The following is a 25,826-nucleotide window of genomic DNA, read 5'->3' on the forward strand; positions in this document are numbered from 1 at the left end:
AATACAGGTTATGCGGGACCGCGGTTGTTAGGTTAGGTGAAGCCGGATAACTTAAAGAAATCCAGGACATGTTGATCTTGCTTCGTAGTACAGGCCTCTGCTGTCTGATTGGTGTGTTTTGGTCTGTGTTCTGTGTTCACCTTTATTTTCCACAGTGTGTGGACTCGTCTCTAAAGGTGAAGTCACTTTCCCCAGGTGAAGTTTAAACACACATGTTTAACCTAAAGTTACATTTGTAATGAATGTAATGTATGCTAAAGACAATTCAGCATCAACAATAACAGCGACTCTATTACGTTAGCCAAAATCTCTCCCTCGTGATTTATAAGAGCACTCTGCCCTCTGATTAGTTTGAGTTTTAGTAAAGACAAGGACACCTTAATATAAAATATAAAATCTTGTTTGTATCCATAACGTTTACTGATGGTCACCGTTTCGCCGACATTACATTACAACATACAATACAGTGCCAGTTGGGAGAACGATCATTTTTATTTGATTACCTAAGCAGTCCTATAAAATCCACTTACTCTCACATATCACAGCAATAATGCTGCACAAATTAACCTAGGTTAAAACTGGGGAAATAACAAATACAAGGATTAAGTAGTCTAAACATAACTGTTGTGTACATGTGATCAATCTTTTCTGATTTTATATTTTTTATAGGCTACTACTACAGAGCCCTACAGTGTAATGTAATACAAGAATAACCAGAGCTTTTCACGTGTCGACTTTTGCAGGCCAGAGTAGCTGAAGAAATTAGCTGGAGCCTAACCATGAAAAGGAAGGCTAAAGGTGGGATATTGGCAGCTTTTTTGCTAAGAAAATTAAAAGAAGTACACAGGATGATGAGAATGAGGGAAAATGAAAGAGAAGGCAGTATACTGGAGGGACCATAGAGGGTCAGAAATAAGGAAATATGTGAAAGAGATGAGGAAAAAGAAGAATCAGTGAGGGATTAAGAGGATGCTACCGATTCAGAGAGAGGGACAGAGGCAGGGAGTGATCAGGAGGAGGAAGATGACAGAGAGGAAGAGGGTAGACCTGCAATTCCCCCTGGACCACATGGTATGTTTTTATTCTTCTTCCATATAAATTGCCGTACAGTAGGATAATATGTAATGTCACTTATATGCATTGGCTATGTCCATGTACTGTAAAATTGCATTATATAATTATATTTGCCACAATTGAAACATGCAATGGTTGCAACATTTCTACCATTGTCAAATCAAAAAGAACCAAACACACATCTAGGAGACTACATGACACTCTTGTAAGATCTACACTCGGACAGCAAACACATGTTGACAGCAAAGGTGCCTTTAGAATGCTGTAGGTTTGTTCATTCCCATCATAGACTCAATGATCAATGAGGTGGACAGGCGCTTTTGTAACTCTAGCAGCAAGATAATGAGGGATATACAAGCTTTAAACCCCCCTTAAAGAAATAATTGGTTTTGTTAGTGGCTGAGGAATGGCTCTGACTTGCAAGACTTGAAAACTGAGATACACCAGGCAAAAACAGAGCAAATGACAAAGTAAACCCGTCCAGTCTGACTGAGTTTGTGACGTTCTCGGCGCCTTTTAAGGAGGTTGTCTTGGAGCTTTTTGGCCTGTGCAAGATCGCTTTTGCAAGTTAGTACTACTAGGTGTGAGCAAAGCTTTTCAACTTTGAAGCTTGTATCACTTTAAATCACTTGCACTCAACCATGGCAGATGACCGTCTGAGAAATCTGGCTGTTCTCAGTATTACATTACATTAAATTACATGTCATTTAGCTGACGCTTTTATCCAAAGCGACTTACAATTAAGTGCATTCAACTGAGAAGGTCCAAACTCTAGACAACAAGTAGTAAGTGCAAGTACATTAGCTTTAAATAAGCTAAGCTACAAAGAAACAAAAGTGCAGGTTAAAGAGGTTTTTTTTTTTTAACGAGGTGTAGTCGGAAGAGATGTGTTTTTAGCCTTCGGGCGGAAGATGTGTAGGCTTTCTTTCAGCCATCCTGATGTCGATGGGGAGCTCATTCCACCATTTGGGAGCCAGGACAGTGAACAGTCTGGATTTGGTTGAGTGATTAGTTCTCCCTCGCTGTGGGGGACAGCAAGCAGTTTGGCTGATGCAGAGCGAAGTGGGGGTATATGGTTTGACCATGTCCTGGATGTAAGCTGGGGCTGATCCGTTCGTGGCCCTGTATGTAAGTACTAGTGTCTTGAAGCGGATGCGGGCAGCCACTGGTAACCAGTGAAGAGAAGCGGAGGAGAAGATGTTGTGGGAGAGAACGTGGGAGCTTGAAGACAAGTCAAGCTGCTGCGTTCTGAATGAGCTGCAGGGGTCGGATGGCACATGCAGGCAGGCCAATCAGCAGGGAGTTGCAGTAGTCTAGACGTGAGATGACTAGAGCCTGAACCAGAACCTGAGCCGCCTTCTGCGTTAGAAGTGGACTTATCCTTCTGATGTTATGCAGCATGTATCTGCCGCGATCGGGTGGTTGCAGCATTGTTGGCAGTGAAGGAGAGTTGGTCGTCAAGTGTCACACCCAGGTTTCTAGCAGTCTGGGTGGGGACTACCACAGAGTTGTCGATTGTTATAGTCAGGTTTTGGGTAGAGCGGCCTTTCCCTGGAAGGAAAAGGAGCTCAGTCTTGTCAAGGTTGAGTTTCAGATGGTTAGTGGACATCCAAGAAGAGATGTCGGTCAGACAGGCCGGAGTACGTGCTGCTACTTGAGTGTCAGACTCAGGAAAGGAAAGAATTAGTTGGGTGTCATCTGCGTAGCTGTGATAAGAAAAGCCGTCGCGACTGAATGACAGACCCAAGGGAGTTGGTGAGAGAGAGAAGAGGAGGGGACCCAGGACTGATCCCTGAGGAACCCCAGTTTTGAGTGGGCAAGGCTCTGAGCTAGATCCTCTCCAAGTTACCCGATAGGTTCGGTCTGACAGGTAAGATGTCAGCAAAGAGAGCGCAGAGCCTGTGACACCCAGATTCTGGAGTGTTGAAATGAGGATCTGGTGGTTCACTGTGTCAAAGGCAGCTGAAAGGTCTAGAAGGATGATGATGGAAGAGAGAGAGGTTGTTTTAGCAATGTGAAGCTGCTCAGTGACAGCAAGGAGGGCGGTTTCTGTTGAGTGACCAGCCTTGAAGCCAGACTGGTGGGGATCGAGAAGGTTGTTCTGGTTGAGATAAGTAGAGAGTTGATTATAAATGGCACGCTCAAGAGTTTTAGATAGAAAAGGAAGAAGGGAGACAGGTCTATAGTTATTTACATCAGAGGAGTCGAGTGTTGGTTTTTTGAGTAGTGGGGTCACTCTTGGAGAAACAGCATGCAAAAGCACTAGATTTAGATACGTTTGTGAAACATTTAGCTGGAAAGTACAAGAACTGTCGCCTTTCCTAAAAAAGATGGGTGATCATGGGTCATTTGGTGACTGTAATTATAAGTTTTAAATTACAATAAGTACTTGAGTATTGTCTGCTGTTTTATACTTGTAGTCCACTGCATCTTGGACACAATTATTGTACTTTTTATTTTATATTTTCATTTAGCTTTTTATGCTTGTACTTTTTAAAAGACGCACAGTTTTATTTTGTTTGAACACTGGGCTTATTCCTGTTGTGAATAAAAAAAAACGCTTGTAGTGTGTCAGGGCATTATTAAACAATAACTACTGTAGTTTAAAAGTATTTTTGTGTTTGTTAAAACATTCACATGTAGGGATTCCCACGTACCGTCTACCCATGCCACCCTGCCAAGACCTCTTGCCCCCCCCCCTCCCCTTTGCCACCCCATGTAACATTTTCTAGATCCGCCACTGCAAAGTCTGTTTTAATTACACAGCAGTGCAAATGTACATAAACATACTCAAACTGGATTATACCATTACCAAAACAAACCATGCGATGCACAGCTGGTCAGATGTTTTTCTTGGTGTTTAACTGGTTTCTCTGTTCTTTGTTTCCCTGCAGCAGAATGAGTTTGGCAGACTAGTTATGCAGTGTGCATAGCCAGTGTTTCTGGTCAGACCAGGTAGGCCCTGCTATCATTCAAAAAATGCGAAGAATGGGCCCATGTCTTAAATTGGAAAACAAAGAATTAAGCTACTGAAGAGGGTAAACTGGTTAGATAAGCTTGTTTTAGCGTTTTTAGGTGAACTAGCAAGCTTGTTCACGGATTAGACACAGTCTGGACAGTATTGCTCCCTGCAGTCCCTCTGCCCTTCAGTTGGAGTATATTTTTTGTTTTTCTCCGGTTTCCACATTTTTGTTCTTTCTGCGCCGCACCACAATGAGCGGTCACACCGGGGACGCTGGACCTGTGGAAGTGGAGCCCATGCCGGGATACTTGGACCTCATCACCAGAGCCTCCACTGTAATGCTGGGCGCATGGAGAGACTGCAGTCATTGTGGTTTGGAGCTCTCTAAACGGACTCTCCTGGATAATGCAAACATTACCTTGACCGAGATCACCCTGCTATTCTTTTGCGCCTTTTTGTGGACGCAAGTCAGGCGGGGACTGACAGAATGTCTGTTTCAGGTGGGTGACACACTAACATAATAATAAACAATACAGTACTTTTCCATTTCATACATTTGGAACATGGCAGCAAGGTCATTAATTAGAATTATGTCAAATACCAAATGATACAGACTTCCTTCTATCCCTTTCCCTTCCCCTCTGTCTCTTTCTCTCTCTATTTTACACACAAACTATGCTGAAATTAGGGGTGGGGAATGTGGATGAAATCAAGTTTTTCTAATTTTGTATCACAATATCCTAACATAATACATTTTCTAGAAAATGTATTAAACGGTTAAGAATATAATAATCAAAAGCAAGATGTGGATTTTGGCTAATCTAGTACCTAACCGTTCAAAGTGTTTCTTCACATTGATACAAAAATCATGTACAAATTAAACTGCCATCACTCATCGTCGTGCTCATTGATTTGCAACATTGCCCACAATGGCCAAATACACCAAGAGATGCTACATAAAGAAATGGCTAATATCTGTTTAAATGGATGACAAGATAACAAATCCTGAGCACACATACTTAATTAGTTTCTGAGATCATGAAACCTTATGGACATTTACACATTAGTGGACAAAGCATTGTGTAATCTGATGTGAGGAGTGCATGTTGGTTCTTCTGACATACTATGAAAACACATTTTGGACCTCAAATAATGTTGTGCTAAAGAAATGACATTAATATCAGGGCTTTTCCTTGCTCAGAATGGACCTTTGGGGGGCGGACTACGCACAGCAGTTAGCACGATTGGTCTGTGTAGTAAAGGCAATGAGTCTGTGTGACCTTAGTCACCTTGCTGTTGAATTTCAGAACACATCTGCCCCAAGAGCTGATGCGCGTAAAGGCACACAGCGTAAATGTATTATGTTAATGGGGACGCACTTGTCTGCTACAGCTCTGCTCTCTGTTACTTAATGAGTAATTGATATGACCCGACTGGCCCGATCCGCAGGTATAACTGCAATCCACATCACTACTTTGACTATAAAGTATATGTGTGACGGGTCACAACTGTATGTGATGAAATGCAGCTCCACACTACTGTCGCTTCTACACATCACAGGCGGCCAGGTGGACGTCTTTAATGCACTGTATTTTCCTTATCGTTCTGTAACACAGTACAGCAGTGGTATGTCAATCAGCATTGGTCTCAGGATAACAGTCACTGCGCTTCCTGTATCACTCTGTGTGATTTCATGACAAAAATACTAATAACACAACAGAAATTATCATAACTAGATGTGATCATACAGTGGATATTACCTAATATATTGTAATACATTACAATACCTTAGGCTACATTGTATTCACATTTGCACAATCAAATATATCTCCATATGCACTGACATTATACTGGTGAAAACACCACCCTGTAATCCATTTTATAATATAAAAAAAAGATAGAAAAATGACATTCACCATTTAGCATGAGGTGAGCATAAACACAGCACAGGTATACATCATACACACCTAATCGACAGACTGCTTCACTAAACTATGAGCTATCCAAACTAGCGTGAGCTACTTAAAGGGATACTTCACCGATTTAGCATTCAGCTTTGTATCAGTAGAAACCCGATAGTATTTCTGAATGACCGTGCCTCCCTCCCTCATGTCCCCCTGAGACGAGAGATTTCTGCATTTGGGGCCTGGAAAAAATCTTCCGATGACGTAAAATGACGATTTTTGCGTCATTGGAAGATTTTTGGGCCAGAGGCAAAGGACTACAGCCAGTAGTAGGATCTACTTCCGTATGTTTTCAACACGCCCACATGGGGGTTGGACTGCCGAGTCTGGCCAAGGTATTCCGAATGAAAACGACTGTCAGCCATCTTGAATCTTCGCTAAACAGGCTTTCGGTTTTCAGCAGAAAACATTTACAACAATTATCTGCATTCAAACTACCGGACGTGTGTACCACCGGGATACATCGGTACAGATCGGAGAATATGGAGGAAACGTTATTACAGACGCAATACTCGGCACACTACGCGAGCATCGCCTGCACGGAGACCAGCGGTGTCGCTCAATGCCGCTAGCCGGCTAGGGGACATCCTCATCGGCTAGGTGGAAAGCTAACGCTAGCTGTCCACCTGTCCCAGCCATCCTGCTTGCAAGTGTCTGCTCATTAAACAACAAGCTGGTCTACATCCTCCTTCAACGAAACTCCTGCTGTGTTTTTGTTGTTGTGGAAACATGCCTGAACAACAGTGTACCAGAACCGGGACTATCCAGCTACCAGGCTGCTCTCGCCGGCCCGTGGAGGTGGGCTGTGTTAAACGGACTGGTGTAGAAATAAAATCCAACTAGCTACTGCTAACTGCTGGTGGAGCTTGTGACTGTTAAATGCCGACCATTCGACATTCCACGCTAATTCACGGCTGTGTTTATACTCTGTTTAGCTACACCAATGCTAGTATGCGTTAGCTGAACTTTACGGATCCTGCTTGCAAGTGTCCGCTCATTTAGACCACAAACTGGACTACATCCAACTTCAACGACACTCCAAAACGACTGCAGTGTTTTTGTTGTTGTGGAAACCTGCCTGAATAGTGTACCGGACTGTCCAGCTACCAGGCTTGCTAGCCCTCCGAGCTAGAGATGCTCTGTCGCCAGGTAAAAGAGGTGGGCTGTGTTAACACCGAGTGGCGCAGAAATGTGGTGATTTGTATCCATTTAACTGCTAACTGCTGGTGGAGTTTGTGACTGTTAAATGCCGACCATTCTACATTACACACTAATTCACGGCTGTGTTTATGCTCGGTGTTTACAGCCCACCAAGCGCTAATGCTAGTATGCGTTAGCTGAACTTTACGGAGCCTATAAAGTGTGTGTACTAAATGTAGCCTGTTTCGTATGTTGTTTTTATATATGTTAAATGTGTAACACCACTTGAGTCACGATGAAACGTTGTTCCGTGTATATGGTTGAAATGACAATAAAACACGCTTGAGTTGAGTTGAATGCCTCTGTCGGTCTGTCAAGCGGTAGGCGTGGCTTGGGAGTGGACTCAAAGCAACGAAGCAGGTGCATTCTGGGATTTGGTGTTTTTCATCCATATAAGACCAAAACACATTTTCTGGCTTTTCTCGGCCTAGAAGGCACCAATTAAAATTTTCTTTTCACATTTCTACTACATAAGTGACCCAATTTAAAGATATATTCAGCTTTCCAGCGGTGAAATATTCCTTTAACTGAACAGTTAAAAAGAGCTGCTCACGCAGACAAACAATAATATGCAATTAAAGCTGCGAGCAGCGATGGACGGGCCCTCGTGCCTCGGCGTGCGTCGGGGTTACCGGCGGACGCCGCTCCGTGCGGCCGTGCATTTGCGCGGCACTCAGACGCCGCAAATCGTCAAAAATGAAAAGGGAACTCCCCGCCGAGTTCAACGACACCTCACACAAGACTCTACGTCATACGGTTCATTAGCTGTGAAAAGGGGCGTGGTAAAAGTATAGGGGGTGGGTCAAACCATCACCAATTAAAAAGGAAGTCTCTGCTGAGTTCAATGATACCTCACACAAGACTCTACCTTATGGGTCAGCATGTATGAATGGTGTAGGATTCTCGAAGGGTACAGATTTGATCATTGGCAAATTATCAAAGATGTTTTATCAATATTAATAAAGTTATGAATATGGTTATTAATAACTTTATCAAATCGACAAACAATCAAAACGGGGCACCACCCTGCTAGTCAGGGACCAATAATCAAACTGTGGAACAGTCTCATTTCTGTGGTAATCCTTTAGAAAGGAAATAAAGGAAGGGGTGAATCCAAGCAACGGACCTGATCGACCAGCAATTATTACAACAAGTACACAAATAATCACAAGCAACTGCTAATTAAGTATAATAAGATTTATTAACTTCACAATTATCAGTAGCTAAACAATAATCCTTCAATAATAAACTTATATACCTTTTTATAATATCACAACCAAAAACAAAGCAAAAAAAAGCAGCATGTGTCATAGACACGTCTGTGTGTTGTGTTTGTGAGTGTGTGTGAGAGAGAGTGAGTGACAAAGGGAGTGGTTGGCCGGTGTAGTTCTAAACACCAAAACAACTCCAAAGATGGCTACTTCTGTGAGCTGCACAAAACTATTTAGCCTCAAGGGGGCGGTAGTGGTGCTGCGTGCGCGAGAGGGCTGAAGAAGCCGGGGGTTGCTAGGCAACGAGAAGCGTAGCCGATCTGGTAGCTAGTTCCTGTTTTAGCTCTGTACCGAACGTAGGGAGATCCCGATGTGAAGCTACAGCGTTAGCTTGGTAATTCGGCGCGTCTAGCCTGTGGCGGTGTTGTGTGTGTGTGTTAGTAAAGGAAGAAAGAGAAGGAGAGTAAAGAAAAGGGCACTTCTGATCTTAAGATATTGATAACGGCCAGCTCAGTGGCTTAACAGCGGATTCATCGCGATTATCTCGCGGACAGTAACTAAAACTCCGGAAAGGAGTTAGCAGATAGCAATTACGGTTTTAACCCAGCTACTTTAACACAACCAGAATCAAACGATATAATGATCAGTTATATATTCACAGAACAGATTAATAACCAGATATGGCCCATACATGATTACAATCAGATCACATTCATGGCAACAGCGGTAGCGAGCCCTTTGCTCATTAGTAACAAACCAAAACGCACTAGTTCTAATATCTGCCCAGAACTGTGTAAGCCTCTTACTGTACATGCGTTGTTTGTCAGTTAAGTCTCTCGCCAGAGCTTAACGATCCGTTTCGTCCGAAGCAGAGGGGACGAACGTAAATCCAGGTCGACCAAACAAGAAACAGAGCGTAGTCCTTTTCTTGAATCCAGGCTGATTAAGCCCGCTGCAGATGAAGGAATACTTCTGCCAGTATTCCCTCGGATCCCCTTTGTATATCAGGCCGATATAAAGTTTGTACCAGCTCGAAACTCGACCAGCGAGGGTGATGCTGGTTAGCTAGCTAGTCCGAACTAGTGCTAACCGGGGTTACCGTGGAAAACGAAGAAACACACAGTGCCGACAGCTTTTATCCTCCCTCCGCCTCCTAGTGGCGGGGTGGTGCATTCAAGGACCCGACGACCAATGGGAAAACTGCAACCTGGTCACAGGTGTGAAGCAGTTCTTTGTCTCACCACCAGTCTGCCTTGTCCCACACTTTCTCCATCTTGCGAAGTGCTTCCAAGTAGCCTATAGCAGTTTCGTGAAACTGGCTTTGGAATTCACATGTAGGCCAAGATCCTTTGTCCTGCCTCTTCTGTGTCTCTGCAGTCAACTCAATCTGAGCCAAATCACTGTTTAACCAGCTTCTTGGTCCCCAACAATGGGGGCGTGGCTTAAACATGAAAAAAGAAGTCTGTGCTGAGTTCAATGATACCTCACATAAGACTCTACCTTAAACGGGTCACCAGTTATGAAAGGGGGCGTGGCTTAAGTATAAGGGGGCGGGCCAAACCATCACCAATGAATAAGGCAGTCTCTGCTCAGTTCAATGACACCTCACACAAGGGTATACCTTAAACGGTTCAAATGTTATGAATGGGGGCGTGGCCTGAGTAAGTGGGCGTGGCCATATTATAGGGGGCGGCTCACTATCACATGTAGACCATACATTCTGAGTTTCATGCATATCGGATGATGTTTGTCATATAAGGCGCATTTCATGTTGCCAGCGCTATGACCAAAAGTCAATTTTGGCCTGTAGGTGTCCTTAGGCCTGGGGCCTCATTTATAAAACCTGTTACGCAAGAAAAAGTTGCGTGAAGCAGGGTGAAATTTGTCGTCGCAACATTCCTCGCAATAGTCGGGATTTATAAAGACTTTCCATGCTTTCCAAAAAATGTTTACAGTTTTCCGCAAACTTTTGACCACACGTGTGATCGTGCGTAATGCTCCCAAGGTTTTGTAGACTGCGTTTTAGTGAACTCCGATGGTATGCCCGTTTTCCGAACCTAACTCAGTTTTTGTTTTCCTGAACCCAACAATCCCGTTCTTGCTAAACCGACCCAGAGCCGGTCGCGGCGCCCGGCGAGGGGCTGCCAGCAACGGGGAGAGGCAGGGGATCCTCCCACACCGTGCAGCGGAAGAAATGCGCTTTTCCTCCGCTGCTCTCCCCTGCATCTCCCCGGGAAATGCGTTGTTTGTTTGATGTGTATCTGTGTGTGTGTGTGTGTGTATGTGTGTGTGTGTGTGTGTGTGTGTGTGTGTGTGTGTGTGTGTGTGTCTGTCTGTGTCTGTGTCTGTGCGTCTTTATGTGGTCGTGTCTGATTGTAGGTGTCTGTGTGTGGGAATGTTGTCTTTCTGCACCTGCTATTCCCACACAGTTACCATACAAGTTACCAAATTGTCACATTTCAAGCACTTTCACCTGTTTTGCACCAATAATGATCCAAAATCTTGTTTCTATTTTTTTACCTTTTTAATAATTGAATTTCCTTTCTCACAAAAAACGAAAATGATCATATGATCATAAATGTGATCTCACAGGGGTAAATGGCAAATAGGAACAATAAATGATGAATATCATTGGTAATTGAGCTAAATCTGTTAAGTATTAAGGCTGTGTAACAACAATATGAACACTACACAAGGGTTACGGCTTCCAAACAGGATTTTGTTTCGCTGTTCTACCTCTGTTAGGAGCACATCGATCTCACGATCACTGAATCGTGTTTTTTCCCCATTTTTCCGTTTCGTGATTGGTGATCAAGGGCTCCTTTCAGGGCTGGAATATTCATTGATTGATTAACATGGACCTTATTAGGACAAATATGGGATGACCTTGGGAGAAGCGTGAGGCTCGTGCACGACCGCATAAGGTAACGCACGTCCATATTTATAACGAGAAGAGTGCGTACTGGTGTGCGCCGCAAGGTGTTATAAATCAGAATATTGTTTTTGCGTACGAAAATTCTGACTTTTTTGCGCACAAAATCTTTCAGAATAGAATCTACGCACAGTTTTATAAATGAGGCCCCTGGACCCAATTCATTTGACAGGAAAAGAATAGAAAGAAACAATAATTCCTTCAGTTTCAATAGGGCCTTCGCCGCTCGGGCCCTAATAATTCCTTCAGTTTCAATAGGGCCTTCGCCGCTGTCGGCGCTCGGGCCCTAATAAAACATGGAACAGATGCAAATAATTATGCTAGGCTAACACTGACAATGTACGTTTCAGTAAGTCTCTAAAATATCATTTAAAAGACTAGATAGCTTATAGTCTGGGCTCAAGACAGTTAGCTAAAGTCAATATATGTACATTACACGGTAAAATACAAAGTATGAACATTTGGAATCTCACGAAATTATGAATTATCCCGGATCATGCAGGAGAACGTGACCTACCACTGCGCTTCCCGTATCACTCTGTGTAGTTCCGTAAACACCAACCCACAATGTCATAGCTACCACCGTGCCAATATGTGGGACTGTTGCCCCGCTTTTGCCATAATTAAACCAAGTATATTCAACTCCGTTACATATGCATACCCCCACACCCTCTCTCTTTCTCTGTCACACATCTTTGTTTACATGCCATGGGGAAAGGCTCAAGGCAGACTGGTCAAGCCCTCCTAGCTGCAGCAGTTTAAAACCACTCTCATAAATGCCTCCCATGGCCACACACACACACACACACACACACACACACACACAAACGTGATAACTAACAGGGATCTTTCAGTACAATACTATATTGGATCTTAATTGACAATTTGATTTGTAATTCAGTATCACAATTTGTGATTTATGATTACTTTTTACTGACGTTTTATGATTACTGATTTATTTAGTTTTTACATTCCATGATACACCTTTTTATGTATATTGTTTTTTAATGAATAGGATGGACCTTACAGGCAGCTTTTCAGACTCTAATGGCGTTTTCACACATGAAAGTCCGAACCAGGGTCCGGACCAAAGTTTATGTTTTTGTTAAATTGTCTACATTTGATCCGGTAAGTTTTGGTTTCACACTGCAGTTATGCAAGCGCACTAAAGATCTCTATGTGACAAAACTACGTCCTGCCATCATCACATACATGAGCTGCGTCTCCAGATACTTATAACTGACTGGTTTGTTGACGGGCTTCCCTGTCCTCTCGTATCTCTCTCTGTGTCTGAGTTTTTTCACCTGACTGCAGCTCTCCTCTACTGACTGCTGCTCTCCCCTACTGACTGCCGCTCTCCCCTACTGCCTGCTGCTCTCCCCTACTGACTGCTGCTCTCCCCTACTGCCTGCTGCTCTCCCCTACTGCCTGCTGCTCTCCCCTACTGACTGCTGCTCTCCCCTACTGACTGCTGCTCTCCCCTACTGACTGCTGCTCTCCCCTACTGACTGCTGCTCTCCCCTACTGACTGCTGCTCTCCCCTACTGACTGCTGCTCTCCCCTACTGACTGCTGCTCTCCCCTACTGACTGCTGCTCTCCCCTACTGACTGCTGCTCTCCCCTACTGCCTGCTGCTCTCCCCTACTGACTGCTGCTCTCCCCTACTGCCACGGCTCTTTTTGTTTTGTTGAGATGTTGAGAAGCAAGACATGGGAACTTTCTTTCTGGAGAATTTATTCAGAGACAAACGGAAACCTACACTGTACATTTACTACCACTTAACAAATAAACTGTATTCTCTGCTCTGATAGCCGACACCTGTCTGCTCTGAGCGCATTCACCTTCACTCTCTCATGTAGCCTACATACTTAGCACCGAGCTATTCCTTAAAGGAGCTTCCCTTGTCTTGTAACATAAGGAGAGCCTGCCAGAGCTTCTTGTATTTGGTCCGAAAGTCCAAACCATCCAAAAAATGCTTTCGCAATATAAACAAACCGGACCATGTTTGGTCCGTACTGAGACCACCACTGTTTAGCAGACCAAAATTTGGTCTTTTGATCCGGACCGTGGTCCAGGGGAGGTTTCACACCTGTAATTTTGGTTCAAATCAAACTAAAAAGTCAGAAAGTCCGGACCAAGTGAGGTATGTGTGAAAACGCCCTAATAGCCAGTTTTGTATTTATTATTTAGCTCCATATGGTGTCAAGCAAGATGTATCTTTGTGTTGGTTACATCACGAAAATATGTGACTTTGTCATGACAAGGTTAAAAAACAACTTTGAATTGAGTGAAATCCACAACAAAAAAGCACCAGAACTTGCATTTAGCATGCCCCCTTTATCACCATACTCCATATTTGTTTACAATTTTTGTTGTTGTGTAATGCACAAAAAAACCAAACAAGATAAGTCATTGAGTGCCGATCTCTAACAGTTAACATTGCTGTCTGTCTATGAATGTGTGTGCATGTGTGTGTTTTAAGATTGTGTCTGTGGGTGGATGATTATGGTGAGCTCATGAACCATTGGCCTGTTGATGCATACATATAAACCACTATATAAACTAGAGGATGTTGACTTGAGTTAATCTTTCCTGCAAAAATCTACCATTGGTTTGAACTTTGTGCACAATAGCATGGTATTTCACATAATGCATGTGTGGTAGTTCAACTGTTTATTATAAAGACACAGTGTACACTAACCTCTTAATGTCTTCATTCTAGCTTCCTTTTGGCATTTCTTTTCTGCAGCCAGAGTTTATTAGGTCAGAAAAATTAGCCTAAGGTTGTTGCAATCCCTCTAAAAACATCTGTGTTCCAACCGGCCAAAATATTTAATTCATCAGCCTTTACATCATGGAACAACATAAATGGTTCTTTGCAATAAAACAAATAAAGACAAATGATTTCAACTCAGAAGCCACACTAGTGCATTAAAAGACTTTAAAGAACCCATGTGGTGAATTCTTTGCTTCACCACACATTGACTTAAGAGCCATTGTATTGAAGTTCACAAGTCTGTAAAAGAACACCATCTAAATGAATCAGTTGTGTTTAGAGAACCACCCAGCAGCTCACCCAGCTGCATGCTTAAAGAAGCAGCTAAATTAATTTGTGACTTCCTCACACCTCCTCTCCTCTGTCTGACTGTGGGTCTTCTCTCTGCTCTGTCCCTGCAGCCTCCAGCACAGTGGTGCAGGCTGCAGCCCAAAGATGCTGCCAAGATGCCAGAGAGCTCATGGAAGCTGGTCTTCTACACCATGTCCTGGTCATACAGCACCTACCTTCTCTTCTTCACCTCCTACTCCTTTTTCCATGACCCACCCTCTATCTTCTACAGTAAGATACACAACAGTGTGAACACATAACGTCATGAGGTCATTTATTTAGCAGTTTGTGCACTAGTCCTCTTAGCGATCTGTTAATTGAATGACTCTACTCCTGATCATGTTAAAAGAAAAGAGCTTTTAATGGTTTAAATACTTTGTCAATATTCAATATGTTGAATTGAAATTAGATTGCTGAATTTACTGCTTTTAATTCCTTTTCAGGTTTTGAAGCAAGTACATACTAGATCAAAATTGACCTCAGAAAAAGTATGTTTAATAGTACTGTAGCTGAGCCATTATCTCATTGGAAGTTGCTTTGGGTAAAAGTGTCAGTCAAATGACATGTAATGTAATGTAATGTAATTTTCCTACCTAACCTCTCAAGGAGCTGAAGTCATTTTAATCTAATGAAACAGCAAGCAGCACATCTTAATCCTCTAAAGACTCTGTGGGGGTTAAATGTCACTCTAAGTATTCAAATAGGGAGATTTATAGCAGTGCATAGTGGATCTCCATGCATATTCTGAGCCTTGAATTGAATCACTTATTATCCAATCATCAGTGATTCAGTTTTATTCATAAAAAAAAGAAATCCAAACTTCTTTTAGTTATATATATATATATATATATATATATATATATATATATATATATATATATATATAATAGTTTATTATCAAAAGGACAGAAATTATATACCAAAAATCCTTAATAGAGCAACGTTTTATGATAGAATATGATAATAGCACCTAATGGATGACTATCACTGCTAATGTAGGATAGGTATGTAAGGTGGATTCCACTTAAAATCCAGCAAAGTCTGTTATAGTCTCTCTGCCTCCTCCATCAGACACAGAAGTGTCAGGGCTCCGATTGAACTCCATCGCTATGAGTGGAGCTAGCAAAGACTGGCTGACAGTGCCAGGTTCATCTTCAATAGCTGCATCACCTCTAATAGCTGCCAGCCTGAGATGTAATGACGGAAGGTCCGATCAATAGACATTACACACAGCCCGAACATAACCCCATCCCACCAGTGACATACCTTATACAAACATCGGAGCAGAACAGTGCATGTGTGTATAAAACAATGATCCTGCTGTATCTACAACATATTTATCATCTACACCAGATCAATCTTCTATTATTTTTCTGTGGGTTAACTCATCATTAAAACACAGAATAATGAAATAGAATAATTAGCACATTTAACGTTAAATGATTTTATTTATTGGATCAGTTTAATGCAAATGAATTCACATCAATGATTATATGATTAAAGTGATGGTTCAGAGTAATTCACCGTAGGGTCCTTTGCACCATGACCTCGAGCCAAACGCCCCCTCAGAAGCTTTTTTCACCTGGGTCTAACATTGGGAGAGTTAGCTAGAGTAGCGTTATCAGCTGAATAGCTTAGCACAGGGCTTATCGGACCCACGTTTGTATTTTTGTAAGTTACCCCACTAATAATGCCCAAAATGATACCAACGTTTACAAGTTGTACAAATAGGTTATGCTCTCATAAAACGATGGATTGGAAAGTTTGTAAGTACACCAGAAGTTTATGAACACTTGCCTGCTCTCTTCAGCTCTCTGTTGCTGTTGCTGCTACCTGCAGTTAGACGAGTGCTTAGGGCCGTCAACAAATTACTACACCGAAAAGAGATACAACAAAAATATTTATTAATTTAATGATTAAATAAAGGTAATGTCTCCAAACTTACCTCAATTATTACTTGTCTCCTGCTAGTTATACTAGAGCACTTACTTTAAAAAAAAAAGTTAAATAAAAAAATATTTTTGTTGCATCTCTTTTCGGTGTTGTAATTTGTAGACGGCCCTAAGCATTCGTCTTACAGCAGCAACAACAGCAGAGAGCAGAAGCCAGCAGGCAAGTGTTATTTACATAACCTTCTGGTGTACTTACAAACCTTCCAGTCCCTCATTTTATGAGAGCATAACCTATTTGTACTACTTGTAGACGTTTGGTATCACTTCGGGCATTATTAGTGGGGTAACTTACGAGATACAAACGTGGGTCCATTAGCCCCTGCGCTAAGCTATTCAGCTGATAACGCTACTCTACGCTAACTCTCCCAATGTTAGACCCAGGTGAAAAAAGCTTCTGGGGGGGTGTTTGGCTTGAGGTCATGGTGCAAAGGACCCTAGGATGAATTTCTCCGAACCATCATTAAATCATCTGTAATCTAAAATGTGTTGGAAATGAATTTAATCCACAATGAGTCTTGTCGTCTACACACTATTGCACTAGTGAGTAGTGAGTCTGCAGTAACTACTTCTGTAGGCATCAACTGTTTTCAAATGTGATAGTTGTGATACAATCACCACCTTCTGTTTTACCGTGTGAGCCAAAATTCTGAGACACTCAGCTAGAAACAACAAGAAAAAGAAGAAAGATGCAATTACAATACATATGAGAAAGCTCACAGGGTGCACACCTCTCTGCCAAAAGGCTACATAACACTCTACATGAATTTTAATACATGTTTCATTTCTAATCTGCATCTGGTTTTAAAGTAAAAGCTGGCATCCTTATTGTGCTCTCAGTGAGTCTCAGCCTGTGACCTCTCCTCACTTTTCCTCCAGACTGGAAGAGTGATATGTCAGTGCCTACAGACATCGCCATAGCCTACCTGATCCAGGGCAGCTTCTACGGCCACTCCATCTATGCTACGGTCTACATGGACGTCTGGAGGAAGGACTCAGCTGCCATGGTGGTGCACCACATACTCACGCTGGCACTCATTAGTTTTTCCTACGCCTTTAGATACCTTTGTTAAGTCTTAAAGGGGTGATAGAATGATTATATAGGGTATTTCACACTGTTCCTTATGGTCTGGGGTATGTAACATTGGTTGGGCTGAAAATGGCCTGGTTGATATTTTATTGGCCCTTATGCATCCCTGTGTTTTGGCCCTATTTGTAACAAGAGCTTTTCTTCCAAATATGGTATGGTCATGAATATTTAGATGAGCTGCGCGCTGATTGGTTGAGCGACTTGCCATACGCACACATTAGAGACGCGCGCTGATTGGTTGAGCGAATCCCCAATACACACACATTAGAGAAGTGACAGAATCTCATATTCCAGACACTGCAATGTTTCATTACCAAATTCACTTCTGAGACTTTTTTAAGTGAGAAATCAACTATATAAAGCTGAAATATGGGCCGTTTTACAAAAATTGATGGCTGATTGCAAACTTGGTAAGACGTGTCAGACTCTAGGAGCTCCACACAGTCTGACGAGAAAGTGGCAGCCTGCTGGGCTCCATACCCAGCGCAAAGTCACCCTTTGTGGATTACTGCACTATCGGGGCTCCGCGGCTGGCTGCCAGCATAACTATAATATATTTACGGTTTGAATTTCGTCACGCCACTTATATAACATCATTCCCCAATGTCTTATAAAGCTAACCGTTGTGTCCGATTTGATTTTAAGGCATTTTTATGAACGCAAGGCGTCTTTGTAGGATGAGCAGCTGCTTGCTATATGTCCCATTCATTACAATGGGGAAATATCCCAGCTAGCTAGTTACACTGTCAGCATAACTAAAGTATATTTACAGTTTGAATTTCGTCTCGCCACTTATATAACATCATTCCTAAATGTCTTATAAAGCTAACAGTTGTGTCCGATTTGATTTTAAGGAATTTTTATGAACGCAAGGCGTCTTTGTAGGACGAGCAGCTGCTAGCTATATGTCCCATTCATTACAATGGGGAAATATCGCAGCTTGCTCACTTTCGCATAACTAAAGTATATTTACAGTTTGAATTTCGTCACGGCATGAATATTTAATTTTTTTTTTTTTTAAAGGTCTCAAGGTGTTACAAAGCTTAGGAAAAAAAAAAAAAAAAGCACTAGCTGCTCATTGATGGATCAATGAGACTCGCGGACAACAGGCGTTTATTTCCCCGATTGTTTGTTTAAATAACTCAACACACATACCCATTATAAGATTAACTGGAACCTGCGGGCTGCGGTAAAAGATTGCGGGCGTAACAAGCTCGCTGACTGCGCTCTCATTCACTCACCAGCCGGCCGGTAGCAGGAAGAGGGGAGGGAGAACAGCGAGCTGCAGGCCCTGGAGCTCTGTCAGGGCAGCGGCATGTAGTAGTCCAGTTACCCAGAAAAGGGTGAGTTTGCGTGGGTATTGAGCACCGGGCTGCCGGCCGTGCTCAATCTAGCTCACAGCAGGCCGGGGACTGTGACAGAGGACAGGCAGTCTGGCGATGTAGCAACCCAGGCAGCACCGGCGCTAAACTCCGACACACAATCGGACAACATTTGCAATTAGATATCCATTTTCGTAAAACGGCCCATATTTGAGCTTTATATGGTTGATTTCTCGCATGAAAAAGTTTCAGAAGAGAATTTTGTAATGGAATAGCAGAGATCTGCGTGACCTAGACTCAGAAGACTACCTGATCTCAGGTCAGTTGTGTAGCCTATGTAAATGTTGGGGCGTGACTGTTCTCTTAATACACCCACGGCTCTGACAAAGGTTCCGGATTTTGAGATGTTTACGTAAGCAACTAGCTTTGTTGAGATTTTCAGCGGCAGTTTCAAAAAATGAGATTTTCATAGTAAAGGGGTGTCAATGGGATTTTGAGCTTCTCCTATTTAACCACCGAACCGATCGTTATTCAACTATGACAGGGTAAAATCGGTTTTGCATTCTATCACCCCTTTAAAAGATCTATTGTTGAACCTTTTAGTTTTTGTATGAGCATAAAGTGTCCTAAAAGGCCATTCAGTTTATGTTATATTACCACATCATCAGCATAGATGTAGTCATATGTGTGATGAATTAAACTTTGCTCAGTGTAGTCCATTAATATGCTTTCAGCTCCCAAATGACAAATGCAAAATAGATCCAAAATAAATTGACTTGGTTGGTTTATTGTAAATGTTTCTGGTTGGAACACCCAAACATTTGCATTGGCAGATGCCTGCTTGTAATGGACTTGTATTAGAAATAAGCTGAAATATATACACATACTGTACCGTGTGTTCCCTGGCCATCAGATACCACAATGGAGGGATTCTGGTGTTGTTCCTCCATGACATCAATGACATCCAGCTGGAGTTCACCAAGCTCAACATCTACCTGAAGTCCAGAGGAGAAGGCTATCACTTGCTCAACGACGTGCTGTCCAACATGGGCTCTGTCAGCTTTAGCATCACCTGGTGAGGTTCAACACATACACACACGCACACAAACATACACAGCAGGGCCGTGGAGAGACCTTTGGAGGGGCAGGTGCTCAAAGTATAAAAGGGGTACATGGAACAAGGCTTTAAATAGGGCTGTGCTCAGAATATCAATACATCAATATATTGTGACACATTCCTTTCTGATACGTGTATCGATACGAATGCTTCTGTATTTATATGGCAGCAAATGTTATGCAGTTTTGAAAAAGAAAAGACCATTTTAAGGTCAAAAGTTTAAAAAACTATTTTCTTTGCACCTATTAATAACTCTGTAATTACAAACTGAAGTGTCTTAAATTGACCCAATCTGAAGGTTTTTTCTTCTCTGTTATACAGAATAGTAAAGAATAGCTGTTATAGTAAACTCTGTCTAGGACATCGTCATTATTCAAAATCAATGTCCGTAACGTTCGTACAGTACAGTATAGTTTTATTTAATGCCTTATCAGCATATGTGGCTATTTTCATGGCAAAAACTGAATTACAAATAAATGAGTTACATTTACACAATAAAAATATAAAGTTATTAATATTATACAACATTTTTAACATTCATGTCTAAAACTTTTTCTGGTAAAATCCTAAATAAATCTTAAGTGCATTTGCTGCTGTTATTGCTGCTGATACTGCTGGAGTTTATCTGAGAATAGAAATTAAAGCAAGCATATGAGATATATTAGCTGATTAAACGACTGTTATGACCATGACAAGCTGTAAAGATTGCTGAAAGTGTTTGTAACTGGCTCACAGTGACTGACCTGCTGTGCTGCAACTGCTGCCAAGGCTGACTGCTACAAGAAAATAAGAGTATGCTCACAGAGGCTGCTGCACACCAAGAGCTGCAGGTAGAGAAAATAAGATTCCAGATTCAAAAAAGCATGGGAAATAATTTTAGAAAAAAACATTAATAGGGGGAAAGGATGAGGGTGGCCATGGCAGGGGTAAGAGTGGGACAGAAAAATCTATACAGACAGAGATGTGTGTGTGTGTGTGTGTGTGTGTGTGTGTGTGTGTGTGTGTGTGTGTGTGTGTGTGTGTGTGTGTGTGGGAGGGTGTGTGTGTGTACAGTATGCGCTATTGTGATCATGATTTCATATATTGCATTGTGACTCTAAGATTTTGATTGATTATATGTCTAATCAAAAATCTAAATAAAGACACTTAAATGTGTGTGTGTGTGTGTGTGTGTGTGTGTGTGTGTGTGTGTGTGTGTGTGTGTGTGTGTGTGTTCATTCTGTTGGCACCTACTAAAAATCACAGAGTAGCAATAATCTTACCAATTAGTGGAGGATGAGTTGTAGGCATTTATAACAGCAATTTCCTGTTGACCATGTCCCTAAAAATGTCAATGACATCATTGTCATTTATTGGAATGTCCTTCTCAATGGCCAAAAGAAGAAGGTCAGACTATCTCTCCTCTTTGCAAAGGCTGCGAAGTTTGGTTTTCACCAGCTTCAGTTTTGAGAAGGAACGTTCCACAGTTGCTGTGGAGACCGGAAGTGTACCATATGTCTTCAGCAGCTCAGTCATGTTGGGGAAAACTAGATGTGCATTGTTTTCCTTGACCACTAAAAGAATACATGACAAATTGACTTGGTGGTGGGCATGAGTATGAAGTATGGAAGACCTTCAGTTCTGTCTGCAATTTGTCTTCCTCTTTAATGTTATAGAACTGGCACAGTTTCTTCACAGCTTGGAGTGCTGCAGTTGGAATGCTTGCTGTTTTCCAGTTCTCTGGGACTGCCAGGCAATGGAAGGCATGCAAGATTTCCCATATGGAAATATCTCCTCCTTTAAAGTGTCTCTGAAACTCTTGTATCATTGTGTCCACAAAAACGTAATACACTTTAACACGGTAGTACTCCTGCAATGTTGGGAAAGCATGGTCAGTCGTAGCGGATGTGGCAGAAAACTTGAACTTTTCTGGCACTTTCCTCCTCCTAGCTTGTCCAGGGACCTCAGATGGAGGATCCAGGCCCACTGATGCAGCCTTCTCTGTAGCCTGTTTATAAATGTTCTCAAACTCTTCTTCTGTTCTGCTGTAGGCCAGCCTCTTTAAAACTCCATCAACAATGCTGTATGCTGCAGCCAGGTCCATGTCTTGCAATGGATCCGATGCAACTGCAGTCACCTGGAAGATTGGACAGGTGATCTCCAGACACAAGAAGAACTCAAAATGTATGCTTTTTAGAAGGATCATTGCATCACCAGCTGAGGAGTCTGGGGGATATTGCTGTGTCATTTCCTCAAGGAACTGCATGAAAGATGGGAGGACCTTCACCAGAGTTTTAAGTGCACTCTCTCTACAGGCCTACCGAGTATCTGACAGTTTCTTCAGCTCCAGTGGACGGTGATCGGGGTGCTTCCTCTTCTGCATTTCAATAAATGCAGAGTGCCGTTTTGATAAGTTGGCCATAAAAGTGTACATTTTTTCAACTAGATTGAAAAAGTCGACAAAACAGATGTTTGACTTTGCACTTTCTACCAATACCAGATTAAGGCAGTGTGCCTGACAGTGCCTTGACCCCGGATGTTTTTTATTTCAGGTCATTTTCTTCCAGTAGAGCCATGACGAGATTTTCAAGAGCATCTCCACTTGTTGAATGCACATTGCACACCTGAATGAATCGCTCCTTTATTTTCATGTTGTGTACTGTCGTGCTTCCAAGGTGCACTCCCAGGTGAGGACTTCTTCACTGCAATAGATAGTAATAACTTCACAAACACAAGTTAAAGTTCACACAATAGGCTCCTATAGGAGGAGAGCATCACTCCGTAGGCAGACTCCGCAGTCTGTCTCTCACCAGTGAGCTCTGACTCTCTTCCTCTTTTGCCTGTCTTTTATTGAAGTTTAACAAGGGCAGTTACATATCACACACGAACATCTGTCTCTACAAAGTGGGCTGTTGCTTTTGATGGATTGTGGCTGTGCCAGGTCTTGGTGTCCTCCATCCTTGCTTACTCCATCCCACAGAGGAACATGTCCTCCCTTGCACGATGCAGGCCACCTGTGTGCAGCCTTGGCTCTGTTCTCGTGCAGCATACTTTTAGCTCGTTAAGTCTAGGCAGCTTGCTGTAATAATTAGGCAGTATATTATAGGAACATAAGTCATTTGGTCAGCAAAGCGTGTGTATCTATATCCCACAATTCCCCCTTTTGAACTCTACTAGAGTTCAACATACCAAAAGAGAAGAGAGGTCAGAGAACGAGATATTCCAAAAAACAAAAATAGAGTCAGAACATGGCACGTCTAGGTAAAGGCACTTCTAGGTAAAAATCACTTCTAGATAAATTGTAAAACACTTCAGTAGAAAATGTAAAAGATGGTTAAAAAAAAAAATGTAGAAAATGGAAAAACACTTCTAATATTAAGAGCATACTTCTGTTAACTTTTTATGGAATAAGAAGTTCCCACACCCCCTTTTGGACTCACCTAAGTGAGTCCACACAATTAATAGTCTCTACATTGCAACTCCACACTCTCCTCCCTGTCCACAGCGGCCTCCCCTTCTACCAGCAATGGCAACATATGATGCTGGTCCTGGGGGCCTACTGCGCGAGTGATCAATCTTTGGGACAGTTCCCTAAGGCAGGGAATGCAACAACATCCACACAATGTGAGAAGAGCTGCAAATACAGCGATTGAAAGCAAAACAGATGAAACTAGGGACTTATATTTACCAAAAACATCCATCCATTTATCCCACATTGAGGTGTCAACACCAGAATGTTCTTTCATTTTTCTGTTGAGGGTCCTTAGTCCATCTATGGCTCGGGTCAGTCTACCATCAGGGGCGGTGTTATTAGGGATAAATGTGCAACATTGGTCCCCAAAAATAGCACAAACCCCTCCCTTTTCAGAGAGGAGCATGTCTCTATTGCAATCGTTTTGCAAAAGCCATAAGAGAGGAGGCCCCTCAGCTGCTCATGAACGGCTTCAAACCCTTCCTGTGTCCAATTTCCTAGCTTCTGCACATTATAATGCACATAGTTGACTCGATCTACATTTTTATTAATGGTACACCAGGGGCAGAGGGAAGATTCAAATCCTCCTGCAATTTGGTCCGCTTATTTTGTACTTGCTCTGGAACCCCTCTGGGTACTCCTATGGCGGGCAATATAGGTGGGATCACCCTTACCTAACCATTCGTATTTGGGCTGGACAGCTCTTTTGGTCCTACTGAAACGTTGAAGGAATTGGCTCTGTAAGTGAAGGGCAGTCTCTGGGTCCGGCCAATGTCCATCTCTTACCTCAAACAGGGATGCCGGAATAATTAGCGATATCAGGGCGCACAGCCCTCTTTTGGGTTTACTGGTGGTTTGTCAAACAGCCTAGGTCCCCACACCACCACCACGAGGTCAGCTCTGGGGACAAATTTGGTGGTATTGGGGAGGATAAGTATGTCCGCACACAGGTCACTACGTTGGCTACATGGCAGGAGTGCCTAGGGGCCGCGCTTAGATATTAACACAAATGAAATTACCCGGGGCCACAGTACGTAGCGGAAGATGGGATGGGGTCCTGGTGTCTTTGCCAGAGGAAAGGCTAGGTCATACTCAGAGCAGGATGGATTCAAATTGTCATTGGTCATTAGTTCTGTAACACAGGAGACATTAACTGCAGCTGGGACTATTCTGAGTAGTGGTCTGGGTCCCATACAGACTATGCATGAGCTTGTGGTGGTATTAGCAGCACGTTCTGCCAACAGCAGCCAGTTGTTTCCTGTTCCTGAAACTCCAGTGTCGCAACCTTTAATCTGGCCGTCAACTGTTCGTGGTGGAGGATGAGAAATCACTACTACCTTGGCCTTGGAATGTGGGGATTTAGCTATTGTCTCGACAGGTTGTGTAGTATTGGGAGGTGAGTAAGGGCAGAGACCAATGTACACTCGGGGATGGGCCTGTTGCAGAAAGCCTCTCCCCTTTGTAAACACCTAGTTCCACTATTGTGTGCACCATGGGCCCTTGCGCTTCGACCTGCGTATTCCCTCCCTCCTTGAATCATTCCCCTACAAACGGGGACCTGTCCTTGGATGGATATTGTGATAACTCCCCTACTTTGGGTGAGAGAGACCTTCCCTTTCCATGACCCTGCTATACTTTCCCACCCATACGGCAAGTGTCAGTCCACCCACCTGTCTGAGCAATGACCCTCCCCAACCCATAGTGGGATGGCCCAAGAACCACACATAGTCGCTCCATTCCCCTGCTTGATAACCTCCTATGTTAAATCCTGAGAGGGTAACTATCCGGGTCCCATTGGCCCTCTGATCATAACACAGAGCCATTTTCCGAGACCCTCTGGTGTAGTTCCCCACACAATCGGGATACACCCCCCTTCCTGCACGTGCAGTCCACCGTTATCACCCTAAGAGGGTAATAAGTGCTACTACAACCCATTTCATTTTTTCTGGCAACTATAGATGATTGTGATATTTACTGAGAATAGGATGAAGAAGAGGACAAAAAGTAACACGGTGATTAATGCTGCCAGAAGGAGGATAATTGTCCAATTGGTATCCCCCTTTCCTACTTCGCGCATTGCTGTTTAGGGAGCTCACAAAACCACCAGAGGATGAGAGTCACAATGCAGAGACTTAACAATCCCAAAACTACTGTAACACACATGAGTAAAAAGAAAAATGTAAGGCAAGCAATCCTTCCTAACTTGAACCCCTCTTTTCCACGTTCTCATAGTAGTGACACTTTATGAGGAGATTACAACTCTCTTATCTAGGTTCTTAGTTACAACTCCAGCTATTTTGCACAGTTTTTTAAAAATACTTACGGCGGCGATCGGTTACACAGGTGTTAAAGAGAACCTGTGGCTATTAATGGCGGTAAGGTTACAGAATATAAAAAGATTCTGAGATACGGCAGGCGGTGAACAGGTGTGAAATAGGACCTGTTACT

General features: G+C 42.7%; 1 pseudogene; it reads left to right on the top strand.

Annotated features, from left to right (window-relative positions):
- The first annotated feature begins 4,287 nt into the window (after window positions 1-4,287).
- Window positions 4,288-25,826, top strand: part of LOC120574296 — a 35,123-nt pseudogene continuing 13,584 nt past the window's right edge.

Source organism: Perca fluviatilis, chromosome 15 (assembly GCF_010015445.1).
Source record: "Perca fluviatilis chromosome 15, GENO_Pfluv_1.0, whole genome shotgun sequence".
In the NCBI taxonomy this organism is placed as follows: domain Eukaryota; kingdom Metazoa; phylum Chordata; class Actinopteri; order Perciformes; family Percidae; genus Perca; species Perca fluviatilis.